The sequence below is a fragment of the Balaenoptera physalus genome (assembly GCF_965194825.1).
Source record: "Balaenoptera physalus genome assembly, chromosome: 15".
Lineage (NCBI taxonomy): Eukaryota > Metazoa > Chordata > Mammalia > Artiodactyla > Balaenopteridae > Balaenoptera > Balaenoptera physalus.
The window spans coordinates 78231899-78251593 of record NC_138894.1 but is presented as its reverse complement, the minus strand read 5'-3'; the positions used below and the strand labels follow the sequence as shown (position 1 = coordinate 78251593).

The following is a 19695-nucleotide window of genomic DNA, read 5'->3' as shown; positions in this document are numbered from 1 at the left end:
AAGAAAAGATACAATAGACTTCCCTTCTTTATAATAACTGGATGGGAAGTTCCAGAGGCTCTAGCATCCTGTCAAAAATAAACACAATCATCATCAGCCCAGCAGCTCAAGCAGCAAAAACATAAAAGCAAGGAAAAGCTATCAAACCTTTACATTCTGTAGCAAACGCTTCTTCTTTCTCTATGGATCTGGCATCTAATGCATTATTACACTGCTGTTGTCTCTAAGGAAACAGAACAATCACATGATGAAGAATCTTCTCTACAAGGTAGTATATCCCACAGAGCATTTTGGGAAAAAGCAGGTACAAGAGAACAATTCATTAGAAGCAAGCACACTTCTGCACTCCGTCAGCGAGTCCATCAAGCAGTCAAATGCAGCCAATGACAGGAAGGCAGACGCAGCACACAGAGTAGGCACCAATCCTTAGAAGCTTAAACGTGAAACACACCCTCCTGCGACGGGATCCAAGTTCTGCTGCAAATCAGCGACCTAATTAACACAGTCTGCAATTCCATTCTGATGGGGGTACTAAGGAGCACCCCCTACCTCTTTTCTTAGGGCCTCTCCTAATTGCCAACCTCTTGATAAGAAAGCGGCTGGCAGAACTCTGCCAAGCCATGCAGGTAGGTAGCAATTGGGAGCTAGGAAGAACTAGCAAGCCTTGACTTTTCTGTTTTGTTTTGTTGAAGAGGAGTTAATGGAAACACAAGCAGAATGAAAAAAATAGAACCATGGTGTCTACCTACCTACCTTACCTACCTTTGCATCTACCTTAGATGCAAAGAGCTCCTTACTCCATAAAGGCATATCATCAGAGGGCAGCTGAAAGAGAAGGGCTATACAGTGTGAGCTGTTGAGTAAGTGGGCTTTCAGGGACACCTCTAGCAGGACAATCACCTGACGAGAATGTCCCTGACACTCAGAGTCATCCTGTGGCCTCTTTTCTATTTCATCTGCTCGAGAGCTCTTAAATCTATCTGCTCCTGGTCTCCACCGTCTCCACTGGCATCATCACCTTTCAGAATGCATTTGGTTAGTGTAACTTAAATACCGTAAAGGTTTTCTATTAGTCCACTGGTGTCCAGAGAACCTTTAAGCTATTGCTCATCTGATTTCTTATGGTTAAAATTACTTTCCTAAGCACAGGCCTCATGCTACCATTCTGCCCCTCATCATCAATTCTCTACTAATCTCCCAAGTCAGGACAAACATCTTTCTCTCCACAGTCACTACCCAGACACTACAGCCCAGGTCTCCTAGTCCACCTTAATTTTCACAACTTCTTTACACTTCCTAAGTGTTCTGGGCAAATATGCTACTCCATTCAAACGCAGGCCCTGAACTTTTCTGCCACAGTAAAGCAAAAGTAAGACAAAATGGTAAAAGATACACAACTATTTACACTAAAAACAGAGTAAGTCAATATGGAAGCCAGACTAACAACCTAAGTGTTGTTAGGACTGGGAAAGAACTCTTATCATTTGAGATAAATGAAGAGGCAAGAAAAGGCAACCCAACAAATCAGACCACTAGCTAGTTAACATAAACACTTTGATATCAATAATAAAATTCTACAGAATGAAATGAATGCATGTGTTTGAATGCTTAGCAGAAAATAAAAGGGTAGATTCATATGACATAGCAGAAATATAATAAAAACAAAATAGTGGTGGGATAACATCGTTCAAGGCTACAAACTGTAAGGATATACAAGAGGGATGAGAGCACAGAATAAGAAGTGCAATGTGAACAACAACGGGTGAAATTAATTTCAGGGGAAAAAAAAAAAAAAGAACTACAGAATACCAGAGATTGAAATGCCTTCATTTTATAATAAAAATGCATCAAAGGGGAAGGAGAGGCAGTGGAGAGTGGAAAGAACACAAGTGTGGGAGAATTGGGTTCACCTTCCAATTCTGGTACTAAGCAGATGAAGTCACCCATATGACTCTGGACAATACAGCCCTTTGTGCCTCAGCTAACTGGTCTGGGGCTGGTTCTAGAACCGTGGTTTTCACATGTATTCCCTGGGCATCAAAAGATTCCACAAGGTGCTTCAGTACCCAATGAGGAGAGCAAGGGGATTAGGTCCCAACCTCATTTCAATAAAGCAGCTCCACTTCTATTCCATGTAAGAGTTCATATAAACAAAATGTTCCACCGCTGTTTTAAAAAGTTTGAAAACCCCTTTCCTTACTACAAAATTTAAAATAGAAGTCTCTGCTGTACTCACTCATAGTATCCCTTTCTTTTCTTGTATAGTCCTCGTCACAGTTTGCAATTACATATAATTAGCATTTACTTTTTGACTGGCCTCACTCAGGAGGCTGTAAGCTTCATGAGAGCAGGGCCCATAGGGTTTATTCCACCACCGTGTTCACACTGCTTACCTAACACTGCGACTGACAGGACACATAGTGGGTGCGCAACAAATATTTTTCAATAATGAAATTTTATGATTCTACTTTCCACTCCACTCTACATGAAACAATGTTTTAGCTAAACCAAAAAGTGCAAATTGGTGAAGGGCTCATGGAAGAGATGTCCTGATAAGGAAGTCAAAGAAGGATAGCTAACAGGCCGTTTGGGATGGTAAAAATTCTTGAGTGGGAGGAGTAATGATGATTAAATAATGTTCTCAGGAGTTTACCTGGACACAGGAAAACAGGAGTATTTCTCATATGTACTAAATGCATCAGGTCAACTCTGCCTGTTAAATCAGGCTTGGTATTTAATTTCTGGGCCAAAAGAATCTAAAAGTAATTTTAAATGCCCTAATACATTAGGGAGTTTGCCAGGGGAATAAAGAACCACACGCCACTCATTAAATGTGTATCAAAGTCTCTGCTAAAAAGGCCATACAGAGACCTTTGGAGACAGTGCTATGACAGTGAATTATAAACCAGCTGAAGGTATACTGTAGGGATTTCTGGTTCAAACTGGCAGACTGAGCACATGCTGAGAGCTCACCCTCCTGTACCAAAGAAAAATGATTTAAAGATATAAAAATTAATTGATGCATGCATAGCTAGAATCCAATTTAAAAAAAAAAAAGGGAAACTTTCTTTAAGCCTAAAAAAATGAAGAAGTATCCCCCAAGGAAGAAAATAAACAAGAAGCCATCGTGGTGAGCAAGGGCTGTGCTGAGCTGCCATCAGCTACACACAGGATTGCAGGCCAACTTTGAGGAGGTTGGAAGAACTTAACCAAATCCCACCTCCCCCGCCAAAAAAAATCCCAGAGAAAACAGAGCATCTAAAAAGGTCTTTAAAATGAGTATACTTAATACCCTCAGGCACCTAAAGGATAGAATAGCATTCATTAAATGTTCAGAAAAAGAACCAATTAGAAATTTTTTAGATGAAAACCATAATTATTGAGATTTTTATTATTTTATTTATTTATTTATTTATTTATTTTTAATTAATTAATTTATTTTTGGCTGCGTTGGTCTTCGTTGCTGCGCATGGGTTTTCTCTAGTTGCGGTGAGCAGGGGCTACTCTTCGTTGTGGTGCAAGGGCTTCTCATTGCAGTGGCTTTTCTTGTCATGGAGCACGGGCTCTAGGCGCGTGGGCTGAATAGTTGTGGCTCACAGGCTCTAGAGCGCAGGCTCAGTAGTTACGGCACATGGGCTTAGTTGCTCCGTGGCATGTGGGATCTTCCCAGACCAGGGCTTGAACCTGTGTCCCCTGCATCGGCAGGCGGATTCTTAACCACTGCGCCACCAGGGAAGTCCCTACTGAGATTTTTTAAAACCTCCACAGATAGGCTGAATATACAAGCCTGAATACAGCTAAAGGCTGATGGTACTTTTTTTTTTAAGTTAAGAAACATGAGAGCTAAATCCAGTTTTAAAGTCTATAACTCAGAGTTCCAGGGAGACCAGAGGCAATGAAGGAGAGGCAATAGTATCTAACATAGAAAATGGATAAGAATTTTTCAGAATTGATGAAAGACATGAGCCTTTAGAGAGTAAGAATTCTCTGAGTAGTAAAACAAATTAAATAAACTTTTAAAAAAAGTTTGTATCCAGACAAATTATAGTAAAACTTCAGATTACCAATGTTATAAAGAAAACCATAAAAGTTACTAGTGAAATATGAGAGGGTCAACAAAAAGGAAGGGGAATCAGATTGTTATCAAGACTGGTTACAAGATAATAGAGGAATATCTTCAAAGAATGAAGGAAAAACATCTTTTGGCTAGATTTTAAACCCAGACAAATTATCATTCAACAGTGAGGGTATACCACAACAATTAGGCAAGAAAAAGAAATGAAAGATATCTAAACTGTAAAGGAAGAAGTAAAACTGTCTCTATTTGCAGATGAAATGATCTCATATATAGAAAACCCTAAAGAATCTACCCCTCACCCCCCAAAAAACAACTGTTAGAGCTAATAAACAACTGCAAGGTCAATGTACAAAATCAGTTGCATTTCTATATACTAGCAATGAACAATCTGAAAATGAAATTAAGAAAACAATTTCATTTATAACAGCATCAAAAAGAATAAAATTCTTAGGAATAACTTTAATCAAAGAAATGCGGCGCCGTATCCCGGAGGCCCGCTTGACTGCAAGTGGCTGTTCGCTGAGGGACACGGGCAGCTATGGTCTCAGACGAAGATGAATTGAATCTTCTGGTTATCATAGTTGATACCAACCCAATTTGGTGGGGAAAGCAAGCATTAAAGGAATCTGAGTTTACTTTACCAAAATGCATAGATGCAGTGATGGTGTTAGGAAATTCTCATTTATTCATGAATCGTTCCAACAAACTTGCTGTGATAGCAAGTCACATTCAAGAAAGTCGATTCTTATATCCTGGAAAGAATGGCAGACTCGGAGACTTCTTTGGAGACCCTGGCAACCCTTCTTCTGAATTTACTCCCTCAGGAAGTAAAGATGGAAAATACGAGTTGTTAACAGCAGCAAATGAAGTTATTGTTGAAGAGATCAAAGATCTAATGACCAAGAGTGACATAGAAGGTCAACATACAGAAACTATGCTGGCAGGATCCCTCGCCAAAGCTCTTTGCTACATTCATAGAATGAACAAGGATGTTAAAGATAATCAGGAAATGAAATCAGGGATATTGGTGATTAAGGCTGCAGAAGACAGCATGTTGCAGTATATGAACTTCATGAATGTCATCTTTGCAGCACAGAAGCAGAATATTTTGATTGATGCCTGTGTATTAGACTCCGATTCAGGACTCCTCCAACAGGCTTGTGACATCACAGGGGGACTGTACTTGAAGGTGCCTCAGATACCCTCCCTTCTGCAGTATTTACTGTGGGTTTTTCTTCCTGATCAAGATCAGAGGTCTCAGTTAACCCTCCCACCCCCAGTTCACACTGACTACCGGGCTGCTTGCTTCTGCCATCGAAATCTCATTGAAATCGCCTACGTGTGTTCTGTGTGCTTGTCAATATTCTGCAACTTCAGCCCTATCTGCACTACATGCCAGACAGCCTTTAAGATTTCTCTCCCTCCCGTACTGAAGGCCAAGAAAAAGAAACTGAAAATGTCCGCATGACAGTAGAAATTGTTTCCCCATCACTTAGAGCTATTAATAGAAATTATACAACAGAATCTTTGTTAGGAAGGCTCTGAAAAAAATAGAGATATGTGTAAGATAAATTTTAATGAACTTTCTTACAGGAAATATACTAAAACATCATCCTCATCCTATGCTTCTTGGGGGCTGATTTATTTGAGGGAGTCATTCTATGCAATATACCCTAAAATTTTTTCTGACTGGTTTTTGTCCAGAAATGGAGGAAGAAAGCACAAATTTGTGATTTTTTTTTTTTAAAATGAGGTGATCGTTTGTCAAAGCCAGTCTGTCCTGACTGATTATAAGCGTCAGAACCTACCAAGTCTAGGTTCTTACTGTGAAATGTATGACGTGAAATTTGAACACAGTTTTAGAAAAAGTGACTATTTATGGAGTAATGGCATTAATCAAGATAGAACATGTTACTTGAGTCAACACTTAACTTCGACAGTAGTCACTTAAATAAAATCCCTGTTTTCTAGATTGAGATTTAGCTCCAGATATTAGCAGATACTTATTCTTTTGTCTGACATTAGTACATGTTTGGACAGAGTTATCCAAATGATAGTTTGTCACTGAATATCTCTAAAATCTGATTTTAAATGAGTAAGGAGAGTGAGTGCAGTAGTCTGGTGGGAACTTCTTCTTTAAGAACAGTTGTGTGAAGAGCTTATTTGTGAAAGCCAGTGTCTGGGTTCTGAGGGGGAATTTCTTGGGGAGAATGGATTCTGTACAATGAAGCGTTGCCCCACATAGAATTCATCCCTTTTTTAATGAGGAGGGGAAAAGCATTAATACTGGAGAACTGTTCTCTAGAAGCTTTGGAATTAATACTGAAAAATTCTATCAGTTCAAAAGAAAAATTATTTGCAACAATAAAGAACTTATTTTTCTTTGTAACCTTGAAGTTATTAAAAGTCCTTTTAAATTCCAGCAGAGCGTAGGAAGCATTTTTAGGAAGGGTGGCCAATTTAATTTGTTTTTAAAAAGGAAATTGACAAAGACCTATTTGTGTATACAACCTTGTATATAAATAAGATTTTAATTTTCTCTTGATACCATCTCAGAAACTGAGTCTCACTTAAGCAATTTGGTGTTTGGTTGGATTATTTCAAGTAGATTTTATATTCTGGATTTACAATTTTGTTAACAAATACACAAAGATTTTGGTGATCACTTTGCAAGTATTTGCTAATCTTTAAGAATCTGTTTGTCTTTTAAAAATAATATTTAATATTTCACAGCCTAACTATGTGTAATGGAGATCTCTATTTTAAGTCTAGGAAACAAAGCACCATATATCTAAAGATGAATAATTTCAAACAAGCTGATAAGGTTTTTGTTATTACTTTTTCATTTGACATGTTTTATGAACTGGCCTAATTCTGTTTAAATTTTATTTTTAACAGCTGTGTTTGTGGTTTATTTTGTATAAATGTTTATAATAAAATAATTTAAATTTTCAAAAAAAAAAAAAAAAAAGAAATGCAACACCTGTACACTGAAAACCACAAAACATCATTGAAAGAAATTAAAGAAGATCTTGGGCTTCCCTGGTGGCTCAGTAGTTAAGAACCCGCCTGCCAATGCAGGGGACACGGGTTCGAGCCCTGGTCCAGGAAGATCCCACATGCCGCAGAGCAACTAAGCCTGTGCACCACAACTACTGAGCCTGCGCTCTAGAGCCCGCATGCCACAACTACTGAGCCCGCACGCCACGACTACTGAAGCCTGCCCACCTAGAGCCTGTGCTCTGCAACAAGAGAAGCCACTGCTATGAGAAGCCCGCTCACCACAACGAAGAGCAGCCCCCGCTCGCCGCAACTAGAGAAAGCCCAAGCGCAGCAATGAAGACCCAATGCAGCCAAAAATAAAATAAATAAATTTATTTAAAAAAAAAAAGAAATTAAAGAAGATCTAAATAAATGGAAAAACACTCCATGTTCATGGATTGGAAGACTTAACATTGTGAAAACAGTAATATTCCCCAAATTGATTTACAGATTCAGCTCAATCCCTATCAAAACCACAGCTGCCTTTTTTGTAGAAATGGACAAGGTGATCCTAAGTTCATATAGAAATACAAGAAAGATAGAACAGCCAAAATAATCTCCCAAAAGAACAAAAGTTGCAGGATACATACTTCCTGATTTCAAACTTACTACAAACCTATTGCAAAGCAGACTAGTTTGCTTTATGTTAGAAGGTTCAGGGATATTCATAAATTATTCATCACTCTCTGCAGTTACACAGAAATCCCTAATTAATATCTGAAATTATTGTCTTTGAAAGAGTTTCTAAGTCTAAACACTGTGTAAGGATTAAACAACAGTTCATGAAGTCTTTTTAAGTAGCTCTCTAACTGGTGCCCCTGTCAGCGCCATGAACTCTACTTCACACCCCACACCTCTGTTTGCATGGTTTGTTGGAATTCCCAGAGTAGAAGTACAGCTGATAATGGTACTCTTACGGCTTCTTCACTCAAGGTCTTCACTATTTCTCCTCTGTCCCCATATAAAGGTTGGGGAAATGACAAATGGACACAGTCACAGGAAGCTAAAGGATGTTGCTGTAGACAGAATGCTGAAAGTGACTTTGATGCTGTGTTAGGAGGGGTCTATTTTTCATTTCAAAGATGTTAAGCTTTTGGATCCACCAGTGCTTTTTCATTCATAACTTACTGCAGTGCACCCAGAGCAACAAAACATTTGACTTGATCCATTTAAAGGTTTACATGTTCAAGTTAGTTTTGGAGATCTTTCCTTGGGAAAGATCAAGTTATATATGAGACTGCTTTCCCTGTTTTTAAAAAAGAAAAATATCAAAAGCTTGCTGCCACTTATACTTCTCCTACTTTCCTATTACTCTCCTTCCTTCCACTGCTACTTATAACATTTAAGATCACAATAAATTAGAAATATAACTCCGTTTCACTTTGATGACTCAATTTCATCCAAACTCTTTAAATGCATCTCTGACATCAGTGTCTTCGTCATCACTAAAGGTTCTCTGAGTCATCACACAATTCTCCAGAGTACATCATGGTCATTTCTGCCCAAATTGTTTAGAAATAACTCCTCTGTATCTAATGTTCTCAGTGGAAAATGTACCACAAGCTTCTCCCATAATATTAAGCCAGTTGGCATTTTCATCTATAATCACTTAATGCATTTTTATTTTTAAAATTAAACAATCTTTTCTACACACATAATTAATAAGCTTTATCTAATGAGAATATGGGAGAACACTGCACTCACTACTAATCTGAGGGCTTCCCTGATGGTGCAGTGGTCAAGAATCCGCCTGCCAGTGTGGGGGACATGGGTTCGAGCCCTGGTCCAGGAAGATCCCAGATGCCGCGGAGCAACTGAGCCCGTGCGCCACAACTACTGAGCCTGCGCTCCAGAGCCTGCGAGCCACAACTACTGAGCCCGTGCGCCACAACTACTGAAGCCCGCCCACCTAGAGCCCGTGCTTCGCAACAAGAGAAGCCACCACAATGAGAAGCCTGCACACTGCAATGGAGAGTAGCCCCCACTCGCCGCAAGTAGAGAAAGCCTGCGTGCAGCAACGAAGGTCCAATGCAGCCAAAAATAAATAAATTAAAAAAAAAAAAAAGCTGATCTGAGAACATTTTTAAGCATACAGAGGATGTTTAGAAAAATTGTTCAGATACTTAACCCTAAAAGAAATCTCAACTCTACCAAAGAATCAACATCATACAGAATACCACCTCCTACCAAAAGTCGATAATATCAGAAAGCATCAAAAAATACCCTCCAAAGTCTCATGTGTTTGGAGATTTTAAAAATCACCTTAACTCTGCATATTAGAAAAAAAGAATTTAAAAAAATCAATTAAATGAATAATCATCTAAAGAAGTAAGAAAATAGTAACAGGGTTTGATCCTTACATGTTGGAAGGAAGGAAGGAAGGAAGGAAGGAAGGAAGGAAGGAAGGAAGGAAGGAAGGAAGGAAGGAAGGGAAAAAAACCCATGAATGCCCTCAAGACTTATATAAACTGCTTATTTGACATCTCTATTTGGGTATCAAAAAAACCTCAACATGTCCAAATGGAGTTCTCATTCTAGACAAACTTGTTCACCTATAGGTATCCCCATCTCTATCTCTCCAATTGTTCAGGTCAAAGTGACATCTCCCTTCCTCTCATACTCCACATCCAATCTGTCAGCAAGATTTTTATCCCTACATATTATACCAGGTCTAGATTTAAAGGCTGAGCTCAGACAGATAACATAAATGGCAGTTTAATCAATTTCTCGAACTGAAGATGTTAAATATTCATCTCAAGAAACTCTATGGAGAAGCTCTTAACAAGAATGTTTTTCTTGTAATAAACTGGACACAGGAAATGAGTGAAAAATAACAGCTGGGCTTATACAGAATTAAACATGAGGTGGTGACAGCTTGGAAGAAATGGCTAAGGAGAATAAAGAAGTCACTTAAATTCCGAAAAGAATTCTACTAAAAAAGCGAGAAACCAACGAGGAAGATTATTCAATATGAATTAACAGAATATTTTCTTAAATTCATGCTTGGAGTCCATGTATCCAATTTTACTCTTAAAATGATCCCATTAAATTACCCAATAGGGAAAAAATAAGTGAGACAAAAGAGAACGGTCCTTTTACCAAAGGAGAAGATGCCTTACTTTAACCTTATCGTGATCTCTAGAATTATTTCAAGTAGTAAAATAAGAACCTCTCTCCAAAATCTAATAAAAAATAACAGATTTTTACAATCTGAGTAACCTTTCTTTAATTGCCTTCCAAAGCTTCAGTAAGGGCATATCAAAGTCATATCAAATAAACAAGTAGTAAAGTCCTATAGTGTGACCTTGAAGAGAAGGACAAGAAACTTGACAAATTTAACCTCATTTAACTAGAATTTACAACTGGGCTCCATACTCCAGAAGCACAACAAATTAGTAGAGTTTAGTTCCACCAACACTGGAGTGTGCCAGTTACTAAGGATATGCAATCCCAGACCTTAAGAAGTTGATGGTGCAAAGGAGGTGCTTACAGTCTTCAAGAAATCCAGGTCCAAAATATACTCAAGAAATCCTTAAAGAAGGAGAGAACACTTTATTGGGTGCCCAAATGACTAATAAAACAAGAGCTAAAAGAATCTAGGTAAGGAAAGAAGAGATTCATATGAGTTAGCTGCCTCTAGGGTTCAAAGGTTTCATGAATGCAGCAGAATCTAAGCTCGGCTCATGGACATATAAAGCATGGAAAGTCTGGAAGAGACAAGAAGGGCATTCAGGAAAAGGGGGTATTTGGGCTAGGACATCATGAGCCAGCTCAGAGGTATGGGAAGAGATAAAATTTTTTAAAGGGTAGGAAGGAGGCAGGTCTGGCCAAAGTGAGGCTTTGTCCTGCATAATTTAGCAGTAGAAGATAAGATTAAAAAAGTAAGGTGGGTCCTGATTACAGAGGGCCTTGAATTCCAGCTTGAGGAGTGCCTCCTTAATTCTATAGTCAGTGGAGCTTTGTAGATTTTTAAATAGGGAAGTAATATGACAAAGGCAGTGATTCAAGAAGATTGATTTGTCAACTCTGTACACAGAGTTGAGGTTTAACAAGAATGAAAAAGGCTAATTTAGTAGGTGTTAAACTTAGGCAGTAGTCAAAAGTGGGCAAGACCTGTAAAGGTGCTAAGAAATATTCAAATTACCCTGAATTGCAACCAGATCACAGCATATACATTCTATTAAGAAATTTAACTCAATGAAATAAACTTCTGAGGCTCAATATCTGCAAGAAATTATGTTATAAGTATACCCTAGGTTTAGCTAGGGGAGAAATAAAGCTCAAAGAAAAGCAGATTTCTCCAATATTAATGATTATTTTTCAAGGATTTTTTAGTAATCATAATGAATGGCAGGATCATGGCTTCCAACCCCAAAATGTTGATATTATTAGCTCTAGCTCTTTAAAAACACAAGAAAAAGACCTGCCTCATCCTCACATACTGATATAATTTCTTGTATAGCCTGAATACTTCATGAAGATCACTGCTATTAGTAAGTCGTGAGCATATACACATGCATTTATTCATTCCACAAATATTTATTTAAGGTCTACTATTTGCCAGGTCCATTCTATACCCTGGAGATACAGCAGGAAACAAAATAAAGTTTTTGTCTTCAAAGGGCTTACAATCTAGTGGAGTATAGATTATAAAGAAATACAAAAACGTATAAAGTAATGTCATATATCAGTGCCACGAAGAAATTAAAACAAGGCAATGGGATACTGACGATGGTGCTATTTTAGGTAAGACAGTTAAGATGAGGCTCTCTGAGAAGCTAACATTTAAGGAGAGATCTGAATGAAGTAAGGGAATGAGCCACATGAATTATATGATAATTAAGTCCACATGCAAAAAAAGAGACTTAGACCCTTACCTTAAACCATACACAAAAATTAGTTCAAAATTAACACAAAAATGGATTACAGACTGAAACGTACGGTTAAAACTATAAAACTTCTAGATGAAAACACAGGAGAAAATCACTGTGATCCTGGGTTAGGCAAAAGTTTCTTAGATATGACATGAAAAGCACAATCCATAAAAGAAAAAAATTGATAAAGTGGCCGTCCTCAAAATTAAGAGCTCTTCTCTTCAAAAGATCATTAAGAAAATGAAAAGATAAGACACAGACTGGAAAAAGTTATCTGTAGATCATATATCTGACAGAGAACTTGTGTCCAGAATATATAAAGAACTCTTAAAACTCAGTAAGCAGACGACAAACCAACCAGGTATAAAATGGGCGAGAGAAATTGTCACAGGCCAGAGGAGCCTAAGGAGACGTGACGAATAAACATAATGGTACCCTGGACAGGAACCTGGAAAAGAAAAAGGACATTAGGAAACAAACTAATGAAATCTCAATAAAGCATGGAGTTCAGTTAATAACAATATCAATATTGGTTCATTTGTAAAATGTTAACAACAGGGGAACAGAGTGCAGGGTATACGGGAACTCTCTGTCCTATCTTAGCTACATTTCTCTAAATCTAAAACTACCCTAAAACGGTGAAAGATATAAATAGACAATTATAGAAAGAAGATATATGAATGGTTTATTAGTACATGAAAAGGTGCTCAACATCATTAGTCATTGGGGAAATGCAAATTAAAACTACAATAAGGTACCACTACTCACTAGCTAGGATGGCTATAAATACAAAAGATTGACAATATACCCAGTGCACTGGTGAGAATGTGGAGAAACTGGAGCTCTCATGTATTGCTGGTGGGACTGTAACAGGTACAGTCACTTTCAAAAAACAGTTCAGCAGTTTCTTAAAATGTTAAATATACTCTTACCCTGCACGACCCAGCAATTCTCCTCCTAGGTATCTACCCAAGAGACATGTGAAAACATATGTCCACACAAAGACAAAGATGTTCATAGCAGGATTATTCATAATAGTCAAAAACTGTAAATGAGCCAAGTGTCCATCAACAGGTGAAGGGATAAACAAAATGTGGTATTCATATAATGGGATATTTTCAGCATTGAAAAGGCATAAACTACTGATACTTGCTACAACATGGATAAGCCTCAAAAATATTATGTTAAGTGAAAGAAGCCAGAAACAAAAAACTACATATCATTCTGTTCATATAAAATGTCTAGAAAAGGCAAAACTACAGAAACAGGATGTATATCAGGGGCTATAGGTGGGAGCTGGGATTGACTACAAATGGGTACAAGAGAACTTTTTTGGATGATGAAAAAGTTCTAAAACTGGATGGTGGTGATGGGTGCAAAACTACATACATTTACTATAACTCATTTAACTGTAACAGTGGGTGAATTTTATGACGTGTAAATTATACCTCAATAAAACTGTTTTAAAAAAAAAGACAAATCAAAACCACAATGTTCTATTACCTCATACCCATTAGGGTAACTTGAAAACAAAACAAAACAAAACAGAACATTACAAGTGTTGGTAAGGATGTGGAGAAACTGGAACCCTTATACTTTGTTCATGGGATTGTAAAATGGTGCAACCACTATGGAAAACAGTATGGAGGTTCCTCAAGAACTAAAAATAGAACTACCATATCATCTAGCAGTCCAACCTCTGGGAATATAACCCAAAGAATTAAAAGCAGGGTCTCAAAGACATATTTGTACACCCATCTTCATAGCATTATTCAGAATGGCCAAAAGGTGGAAACCCAAATGTCTGTTGGCAAAGGAATGGACAAACAAAATGTGGTATATACATATAATGGAATATTACTCAGCCTTAAAAAGGAAGGAAATCCTGACACATGTTAGAACATGGATGAACCATGAGGACATTATACTATGTGAAATAAGACAGTCACATAAAGACAAATAATATATGATTCTACTTACATGAGGTATCTTAGGTACTCAAATTCATAGAAAGAGGAAGTAGAATGGTGGTTACCAGAGGACCTTGGTAAAGAGGAGTTGATGTTTAATGGATATATTGTTTTCGATTTGCAAGTTGAAAAAGTTCTGGAGATCTGTTTCACAACAATGTAAATATACTTAACACTACTGAACTGTGCACTTGAAAATAGTTAAGATGGTAAATTTTATGTTATGTGTATTTTACCACAATTAAAAAAAAAAAGAAAGAAAACCAAGGGATGGTGTTTGGGCAATGCTAGATTTACAGTTTAAAAGCAGACTGTTTTATGGCAGTACAGTGCTAAACAGAGTGAGAAAAATCCCAAGGGGTGGGTGAAACTGAGCAGATCAAAGTCACAACCACTTATAATTATCCTCCTAGGATTAAACCTTGAGTATGGTTGTATTAAATAATGCTATTTCTCCTTACTGCATCACAATCAATCACCACATTTGCTGTTCACATGACCATCCCTCTCTATCACACACACACACAGGAACCACACATATATACTCACATGTGTGGGTTTCTGAGTATATGCAAGTTCTCCCGTCCCCAAAACACACACACACACAGAAGTTCAGGCAAAAGTCTTATCCTATTCCTAGGACTATCTCACATGATGCGTGACCCTTGGTACCAGTGCTCTCTGTGCTCCCTCCTTCTTCTTGGGAGAGATACACTTCCCGGGCCAGCTACCCAAAGCCCAGAAGAGAATGATTATCTGGGACCTTCAGCCTGAAATGGAGCCAAACAGACAACACCCAAACCAGAACTGAGCGAAGCTCAAGGCTCTAAGAGAATCTTGTGTTCTTCAGCTGCTAGGTTTGCAAAATCATCCCAGCAAAATGCAAGACAGAATTAGTGTCAGATAAGCTGTGACCTGAGAACCATAAGAGCCTTCACATTCTAGGTTATCTAAATAGAATAAAAAGCAGCTTTTCTTTTCTCAAAAGGTCAAATTAGATAAACCTGAAATGTTAGATATCTGATGGCCCACTAGTGAGCAGACTGTGTCACCATGCCTAGGTTTTTCAAAATCATTACGGCAAAACGCAAGACAGAATTAATACCAGATGAGCTATGATCTAAGAGCCAAAGTATGACTTGCCTGTTGGAAATAGCTCAAAATTATAACCTTCCAAATAGGTTCAGCCTCAGGAGACCAGAATGAATCTGATACTCCTTTCAAGTGACTAGAACATCAGATTCACCTAGGAATCTAAGAGAAAAGTATCATCTTGCTGGTTTCCTCAAATAAGACTCTCCTCAGCACCCACAGAGCCCCACTCACAAGTCACATTCAGTAAATACTTGTGGAAGACAGTGATTTCAATCCGGATCAACTTATCAATATCATAAATTCTATAACAATTTATTTTGGAATATAGTAAAAGCAGTTAATAACTCTCATTGAAAAAAAACAAATTTGGCTCACAAAGAAAGTTGCAAACAATAAGGCATTTGGTTTGGCACAGGACAATTAGCCAGAAGCACCCTTGTCACAAAAGTCATTTCAAATTCCAAATTCATCCATCATTTTAAAAGAAGTGTCAGAAATATGTGCTTAAATAACTAAACAACATAAACAAGAAGTTAGACCTGTTTTCTCATAGGGTTACAAATGGTCTTAGATTACTCCTGGTCTGGTGAATTCCTACTGCTCTACTTAAAGTCATCATGAATAAGAACAAAACTGGCAGAATTTTTGCATTATGCTAAAAAGTTCACAAACACTGAAAGCACCAGATGTTTAAAGCATAGTTGTCTAAAGTTCAAAAAACAAAAAAAATAAACTATGTCTTGGTACAGAAAAACAACAAAGAGGACAGATATGGGTTGATTAAATCAAGGTAGTGCATATGTATAGCCTAAGTCAGTATTAAACAGAAGAGTAGTTAAAATAGGACAATTAAGAGCCATACTAAAGTTAATGTTAATTAACTGTTAATTATAATTTAACAGTTTTTTAATTGTCTAGGTTAATTCTGTTTTGATACAAGGTGTGGAGGAAACTGGTTAGTTTAGCTGTTCAAACATTCTACACATTTATTAGGCACATGCTGTGAGAAACAGGAAGAAGGTAGTCTGGTTTCTAAGTAACAAATTTTATCCAAATGTTTTAACAGAAGAAGTTACCAAATTAACCTTTACGCTTGGGTGGGGAAAAAAAAAAAAAAACCTGGACCATCAAACCAAAGAATATGATGAGCATTCAGAAAAATGAATACCAAGAAGCACAAAGTGCCCTAAATTTGCAGTTTTAATCAACCCTTTTTTAAGACTAGGGATTGGCAAACTTTTCTGTGAAGAGCCAGATAATAAATATTTTAGGCTTTGAGGGTCATACAATTTCAGTTACAAAGACTCAATTTTGCCACTGTAGCCCAAAAGCAGCCATAGACAATACGTAAAGGAATTAGCATGGCTGTGTCCCAATAAACGTTCATTTGTGGACACTGAAATCTGAATTTCATAAAACTTTCACAAAATATTATTCTCCTGTTTATTCCTCTTCAACCATTCAAAAATATAAAAAAATCATTCTCAGGTCATGGGCCAGACAAAAACAGGTGACAGGTTGGATTTAGCCTGTGGGCTGCAGTAACCGCTGTTTAAGAGAACAGATCAGTCACAGGTGGTGCATCAAGGGGGACACCAGTCATGCTCCTCCTTGCTGGAATTCAGAGGAACAAATATACTGAGCCGACATCAGAAATAAATAAATAAACCATAAACTGAAATGTAATGGTGATGAATTGCTAATTAAAGAAATCTGATATAAGAATTATGTGGTTAGGGCCTCCCTGGTGGCGCAGTGGTTAATAATCCGCCTGCCAATGCAGAGAACACGGGTTCAAGCCCTGGTCCGGGGAGATCCCACATGTCGCAGAGCAACGAAGCCCGTGCGCCACAACTACTGAGCCTGCGCTCTAGAGCCCGTGAGCCATAACTACTGAGCGCACGTGCCTAGAGCCCACGCTCCACAAGAGAAGCCACCGCAATGAGAAGCCTGTGCACCGCAACGAAGAGTAGCCCCCGCTCGCCACAATTAGAGAAAGCCCGCGCACAGCAATGAAGACCCAACACAGCCCAAAATAAAATAAAATAAAATAAAGTAAATTTAAGAAAAAAAAAAAGAATTATGTGCTTAGATAATTAGATCCTAAGCACCAGCAAACTGCTTGAATTAGGCTAGCAGAAAGTTTATCAGACTCTTCAACGGTCAGAAGTTTCACAAAAATGTTTTGACCAAAAGAAACAACTAATTTCTCTCAAAGACTTAGAAGGAAACTTGCTACAGTGTTGATGATAAGTAAACTGGTTTTGTTTTTTTGAGGTTTATTTGAAAATCATTGTTTACGTAATATTCTCAGCTCACCAGAAAAGAAATACAATGGCCCAATCGAGGAAATATGCCTGACATCTAGTGGAAGCCTTAGGTACTGTAGGTATGTGACCTATATTATTTACTGAAAGAAAAACAAACAAACAGAAGAAGGGGGATGGGGTAGATGTCTGTTTATATAAATCATGTTTAGTGTCATTCATTAATTCAATACATTTTAAATGCCTACCATGTCCCAGGCACTATTTTAGGCACTGAGAACTCAGTGAAGAACAAACAAGTCAGACAGTCCCAGCCTTTGCAGAGTGTACATTTTTATGACATGCTTTACTTTATTCTGAGGAAAAGACTTTCAAAGTTTAGAATACAGTATTTATAACATCCTAACCTCTTAGAAGCACTTTCAGATACATTATCCTTAAACAATATCCTGAGATAATTAAGATGAGTTTTATTACCACCATTTTACAGAAAAGTAAACTGTTGTCTCTTGATTTTTAATCTAGTTTTTCTTCTGTCACATCACACTGCCTCCCTTATATTTTTCAACCAACCCAGTTACAGCTATTCGATGTTTGCCCTTGATTCTAAACCTAACCACAGGGTTCAACAACGGTTTGATTACCATAAGTTTCTACAATAACAATTTCTTACTGGGTCAGCATGTTAGGAAACCAGGAAAGAAGGTTTGGCATGGAGTGAGGAGTCCCAGACTCTGGTCCCAACTCCAGCACTTTGTAGCTGTGTGATCTTGGGCAGGTCAAGCAACCTCCCCGATCCTGTTCCCTGATATGTAACAGGTTAATGCTATGTATACTACAAAGGTTGCTGTGAGGGTTAAATGAAATAACATACATGGAAGAGGTTAACAAAGGGCTCAGAACACTGTGGGTGTTCAATAAATATCAACACTTGAATCTCAAATTTGTGAGCATCTGAGTATCTCTACCCTATGCCAACAATGAAACGTAAGCAATTAGCATTAAAATATACTTAATCTCAATTCCTGTGCCAAATTTCCACCGGAGTCTTAATTTTACTTGTAGGCATTTAATGGTAAAACCTAAGATTTTTAAAATATGTTGGCCACTCTCGCGCGTCCGCTGAGTGAAGAAGGAGAAAGGGCTGTGTTGTTAGGAGAGTTACTTTAGAAGTCACCCTTGTTACCAAAGCACCAGGTTCAATAGCTGTCTGTTTCTTAACCTTTTGCTTGGTTGATTTTCATGGAACTAGCAGATTTTTTTTTTTTTTTTGTCTCTCTGCTAAAAAACTCTGTATCTTCTGTGTTCTGCTGACATTGCTGTTCCTGAAGTGCAGGTGTCAGTGGTCTGCAATCAGTTTTTGTTTTGTTTTGGGGGAGTCTAATCTCTTAGGAGTATTTGCACTCTACTGAAAGCCTTGCCAAACGATTTTGTAAACACAAGATTAGGAAAAGGAAAGGGTATTAGACTGGACAAGAGTGCGGGAGACCCTTTTACATGCGTGTGTGAACATTTCCTGTGTTGCCTTCGGACCCACGGTTTGTGGTCCACAATCTAGCCGCTGTAGAGCTTCTGTTGACTCTTGCAAGTGGACACCTGGGTCTTAACTTCCCTGCTGTACGTTTCTTTGAGGGTGCAGCTAAAAAAATGGTGGTCTTGGACGTGAGGTAAGAGGGTGACACCTTGGCCTCAGCCATCATGTCTTCTGCTGGCACTGGTTGAATCTCATCAAGTTCAGTCTTTGACGTGTGGATGACAGGGTCTTGGTGTGTCAGCCAGGCGTCATGGCTGTGCCTCTGAGGTGGGAGAGCCAAGTTCAGGACACTGGTCCACAAGAGACCTCCCAGCTCCATGTAATATCAAACAGCAAAAATCTCCCAGAGATCTCCATCTCAATGCCAAGATCCAGCTCCACTCAACGACCAGCAAGCTACAGTGCTGGACACCCTATGCCAAACAACTAGCAAGACAGGAACACAACCCCATCCATTAGCAGAGAGGCTGCCTAAAATCATAATGAGGTCACAGACACCCCAAAACACACCACCAGACGTGGACCTGCCCACCAGAAAGACAAGATCCAGCCTCATCCACCAGAACACAGGCACTAGTCCCCTCCACCAGGAAGCCTACACAACCCATTGAACCAACCTTAGCCACTGGGAACAGACACCAAAAACAACAGGAACTATGAACCTGCAGCCTGTGAAAAGGAGACCCCAAACACAGTAAGTTAAGGAAAATGAGAAGACAGAGAAACACACAGCAGATGAAGGAGCAAGGCAAAAACCCACCAGATCTAACAAATGAAGAGGAAACAGGAAGTCTACCTGAAAAAGAATTCAGAATAATGACAGTAAAGATGATCC

General features: G+C 38.3%; 1 protein-coding gene and 1 pseudogene across 35 annotated transcripts in view; one reads left to right on the top strand and one right to left on the bottom strand.

Moving 5' to 3' along the window:
- DTNB (dystrobrevin beta) overlaps nt 1–19695 on the bottom strand; it is a 248628-nt gene that overhangs the window by 93171 nt on the left and 135762 nt on the right. The window lies entirely within an intron of this gene.
- LOC309644123 (general transcription factor IIH subunit 3 pseudogene) lies at nt 161–9533 on the top strand (annotated as a pseudogene). The gene has a single exon. The product of its transcript is annotated as a general transcription factor IIH subunit 3 pseudogene (transcript).